Genomic DNA, 5567 nt, shown 5'->3' on the forward strand with positions numbered 1-5567 from the left:
TATTACTGATGCAGATGTACATGATGTACTTGATGAGGAAAGGGCTGAAAATGAGCAGGCTAGAGGTATGCCAAAATGGCTGGTGCACACTTTGCGTGACAGTAAATTGGATGCACCTTTATCTAGTCGTACTCGTTCAGGCTCTCGCCATGCATCTTATGCATCAGATTGTTATGCTTTGGCTGTGTCTAGTTTACATGATGTTGAGGAGCCTCTGTCTTTTGATGAAGCACAGAATTCAGAAAATTGGATTGCTGCCATGAAATCAGAATATGATGCACTTATAGAGAATGACACATGGACTTTATGTGATTTGCCTCCTGGCAAAAAAGCCATTGGTACGAAGTGGGTTTACAAGTTGAAACGCAAGCCGGATGGTGAGATCGATCGCCATAAGGCTCGACTTGTTGCAAAGGGTTATGCACAACAAAAAGGCATAGATTATGAAGAGACTTTTGCTCCCACTTGTCGTATGACTACTGTGCGTTTTCTATGTGCATTGGCAGCTCATTTTGGTTGGGATGTACATCAATCAGACATTGTTACTGCTTTCTTGAATGGTGACATATTTGAGGAAGTTTATGTAACGCAGCCTCGCGGTTTTGTCATAAAAGGACAAGAGGACAAAGTGTGCAAATGTAAGAAGGCTTTGTATGGGTTGAAGCAATCTCCTCGTGCTTGGTATGAGAAAGCTGACACTCATTTGGTTAAACGAGGCTTTCGTAACAGTCCAACAAAAAGCACATTGTATGTAAAGCGTGAGGATGATATATTTCTCATTGTGGTTCTTTATGTTGATGATTTGCTGATCACTGGACCAAATGAGAGACATATTGCTGAATTTAAGGCTGATTTGAATGCTACTTTCAAGATGAAAGATTTGGGGCTGTTGCATCATTACTTGGGTATACAGTTTAAGCAGTGTGATGGTGGTATTGCCTTGTGTCAGAAAAGTTACATAGAGACATTGCTATGTAAGTTTGGACTTGAGGATTGCAAACCTATTGCCACTCCCATGGAAACAGGTTTGAAGTTGAGTCTACATGATGCTGGCGATCCTGCTGATGTCACTCTTTACCAAACTGTTGTTGGCTGCCTCATTTATGTATGCAACACGAGGCCAGATATTCAGTTTGCAGTCTCGCAGGTCAGCAGATTTATGCATAGCCCAGGGTCTAAGCATTGGCAGGCTGTCAAGAGGATTTTCCGCTACCTTAGTGGCACTTTACATCTTGGCTTGTTTTATCCCAAGGGGGGATCATTGCCGCCAGACTTACATGCTTTTTCGGACTCAGATTGGGCTGGTTGTTTTGACACACGAGTGTCCACAAGTGGTTTTTGTTTCATGCTTGGCAGTTCATGTATATCATGGTTGAGCAAGAAGCAACCTACTGTGGCCACTTCGAGTTGTGAGGCTGAGTACAGGGCAGTCTTCACAGCTACGGTTGAGTGTGTATGGCTCAGACGCCTTATGGCTGACTTGGGTGTTGGACAGGACACTGCCAACACTATCTACACTGACAGTCAGAGCGCATTGGCAGTTGCGAGGAACCCAGTTTTTCATGCTCGCACAAAGCACATTGAGGTGCATTACCACTATGTCAGGGAGAGGCTCTCAGCAGGAGAGATCAGCTTGGCTTATGTGCCAACACAGGACAACCTTGCAGATCTTTTCACAAAGGCATTGTCTTGTGAGAAGCTTGAAGCTTTCCGCAAAGCTTTGGGCTTACTCCCCTTTGTGGACTGATCCTGTCCTCAGGGCATGGCACTTCCCTTTACTCATGTGCCAGCTCTCGTTCACCGCATCACTCCAGGGGGGATTTGTTACCATATACATGTGGTAGTGATGTGTGTGAACACACTAGGACCGCCGGGGCATTTTTTCCCTCTTTAGGAGGTTTTTTCCCCCGTGCATTGTATATACGCCCATCACTCTAGGGCTATCTATCTTTCCATTGCACACTAAGGAATACACTCTCTATTGTGTACCTTGAGCTTCCTTCGTCTTCTCCAAGCTGTGTGTGTTTCTCTGCAACCCTAATTCCAACAGTTGCTGAATGGCCATCATTACTGAACTGCTACTGGAGGTTAATAGGTGCTGACATATTGGTATGCATGTCTTCATAAATGCCATTACTTCTCCGTACGTGTTCTTTGGCTTCTCCAGCATCAAAATTCTTTGTGTGGAAAAAGAATTAGCTTACGCTTTTGCTCTTTGACTATTCTTTTGATCCTGGTCGACAGCGACGTAGGCACCTGCATGAATTGATTTTCTCTACAATGCTAGTGTTGCATCTCCTTGGAGCTACACATTGACCAAATCACTGTCACGGACACCATATTCTGCATTGAATTGGTCATGAGAGACATTTATGTCATCAAATTTTCAGATAAGCTATCAACAAAGCTGGACAAGGAGTGAGACTGAAGCCAACGGCTCATCAAACCATGACTTGCACTAGTGGCAATATTCCCCAATGCCTTTCTTTCGACATTGAGCTGTCTGCCACTAATCCCCTCACACTCTGTGCTAAAAGTGCAAGCAACTAACACTAAAGTAGCTGGCTTAATTACAAATTTGCGGGAGCGGCAATAACTGCGGCTATGAACGCGGTAGTGGTTTCTCAGCAATAAGCGCGGTAATAGTTGTGGCAATATACCCGCTGCTATTACCGCGACCTTTGCCGCTGCTATTACCGCGCTTATTGCCGCTACACGCCAATTCAAAAATAAAGGTGCTCATTTGGGCACCCAAATTTGCGTGGCCCAAATGAGCGCCTTTATTTTTGACCTGCATAAAACAATGAAACATCAATTGTTTTTTGGAAGAGTATAAAAAATGCCAATGAACTGAAATTGAATTTACTTTACCTTGACAATTAAAAATGTAGAAGATCAACTATTTGAAAAAGTTACAATAAAAAGTAAATAGTTATATATACATTGTGCCACATTGGGACTTTACGAAAGTTTTGACAAAACATCTTTCTATCTAATCCTCCTCTATCTCGTCGTCGTCCAGAGGCACGTATGTTGGATCACTTTGACTCTACATAAACTCAAACCAAATTAAACAATTATCCACAGCTCAAAACAATTGATACAAAATTACTTGTTTAAACTTACCGCTTATAGTGGTCCAACCGCCGCATCAAATTGCTCGCGAAAGATGTGGTTGTTTTCGAACAACCATCGCCAAGTATCAAATTTTGTATGTCGCTACCGATACTTGACCATCTCTCTGGTTGGTCAAGACAGAGTGACATTTTCCTAAGTTAGCAATAACAATACCAAATCATCAACTACAATCTTTATAATCACCGATCGACATTATAATTCAAATAATCTTACATAGTTATCCTTCCAAGCTCCCTTGCCTACTGAGCCATAGTGCTTGGGAGTTTGTTTTGCACGGGCCTCGCGTTGTTGTCTGTATGATGAGCCCGTCGCATCTTGATCGCTCTTCTCTTGCATTGCCCACTCCCACTCCACATTTGCCATGTTGCCACCGCGGTAACTCCTGTCTAGATCTCTGACCTGGTTGGCTCCTGCGCGCCGCACATTGGACTGCTTGTTTTTTAAAATTGTCTTTATTTAGCCCTCCAACCATTGTTGTGAAAAAAGTTGATCGGGGGCGTTTGGAAATCTAGCTAAGAGAGCGTCCTCAATGTACCATGTATGATTGGGCAGTTGGTCTCTAAACTTTATTAAACAATTCTTATACGTTGAATGTATAAGAATTTGTAGATGGCGTCGAAATGTCTTGTCCTGTGCTGTGCAGAAATCCACCTCCCCACAATATTTAACCCTGTAGTAGCACCCATGCGTGTCTGGATGCACCGGTGCGCAGTATTCTTGTCCTCTGCATCAGGCGCGGCACGCTCTGAAAGTGGGGATTCCGTTCCCCCGCCACTACCAAAACATGCGAAACCACAAGATCCGTCGCCGCTTCGTCTCTCACAGCGCTTGCTGCCTTGAGACGAGCGTCGACGCGCGCTGCTAGAGGAAGTCCATCGACGATGTTCTATCGAAGCCAAAGTGGAATGGAGTGGCGTAGGACCCTCTGATGCCATGGGAGTAGGACCCTGTGATGCAAGGGGAGTATGCGATGGAATAGGAGTAGGAAGATAGGAAGGGAGAGTAGAGGGAGGTGCCGTCACTGCGAGGCTCTGTAGGTAAGGAGTCCCTCCCTGACTCCCCCATGGTGTAGTCTGTGGAGAAATTCCTAGGTCGCAAGCTGCTGCGGAGTGTAGTGGCCAAACAAATCCTCCATCGAACGGAGGTACTCCTCTCGTAAAGAGATAGCCCGTTGTATGTCAGGATCTATGACCGGTGGAGGAATCTGAGAACGGTAGGTGTAGGATGGCCATGCCTGCAAATAACAAAAAAAAACCTATGACACTCATAATTTATGGTTAACTACTTAGAAACATTATTTATTTCTTTGATTGTTCTCACCGACTCAAGACTCGGGTCCACTAGAGGTGATGTCCACCCCGATTGGGAGCCCACCTGAGATGTGAACGAACCAAAAGAAGAGCCAGCTGGCTGCTCCTCACCAGTTGGTCTCTCGTCTAACATTTACATTACAAAGAGCAATATAAGATTAAGCTTTTCACCCTACTCACTCATCTATAAATACGTACACAAGTATATTAGCACACAAACACGTAGATACATATACATACTAGTAGACCTAAGTAGACGCTAGTAGTGCCAAAGGTCAACTGCACTTCTTTAGATATCATCGCAGTCTCAACCGTGGTAAAACCAAAGGTACGTTGCGGTAATCCATGCATGAGTGGATCAATGACCGCAACGCGATGATTAAAAAAGGACTATACCCAAGAGGAAGCGTTTAACCTTCGGATGCTATGCTCCCGTACTTAGTGCCTACATACATGCATAAATAAATAATAGATGTACACACATATATATGTTATGGTTGTAAATGTAGCCATCGTTTTGTGTTGGCTGTATCTAGATTCAACGTCTAAGTGATCAATTGATTGTAACATTACAATTCTCTCCCAGAGGATATATATATTAGCACACAAACGCGTAGATACATATACATACTAGTAGACCTAAGTAGAGGCTAGTAGTGCCAAAGGTCAACTGCACCTCTTTAGATATCATCGCAGTGTCAACCGTGGTAAAACCAAAGGTACATTGCGGTAATCCATGCATGAGTGGATCAATGACCACAACACCACGATTAAAAAAGGACTATACCCAAGAGGAAGCGTCTAACCTTCGGGTGCTATGTTCCCGTACTTAGTGTCTACAAACATGCATAAACAGATATATATGTACACACATAAGGTTGTAAATGTAGCCATCATTTTGTGTTGGTTGCACCTAAATTCGACGTCTAAGTGATCAATTGATCGTAACATTACAATTCTAATGTAATGCAGTAAGTAATTCTATTTCTCTCACTGAGTCTCTCTCTCTATCCCTCTCGCTCTCCCCTTCTTGGTCGTGCAGTTGAAGTACGAAGCGGAAGCTCCATCCCAGAGTCATGTCTACGCCTCCATGTAAAGCAAGCACTCTCAGAGCGAGAT

Source organism: Adiantum capillus-veneris, chromosome 30 (assembly GCF_014529385.1).
Source record: "Adiantum capillus-veneris isolate H3 chromosome 30, ASM1452938v2, whole genome shotgun sequence".
Lineage (NCBI taxonomy): Eukaryota > Viridiplantae > Streptophyta > Polypodiopsida > Polypodiales > Pteridaceae > Adiantum > Adiantum capillus-veneris.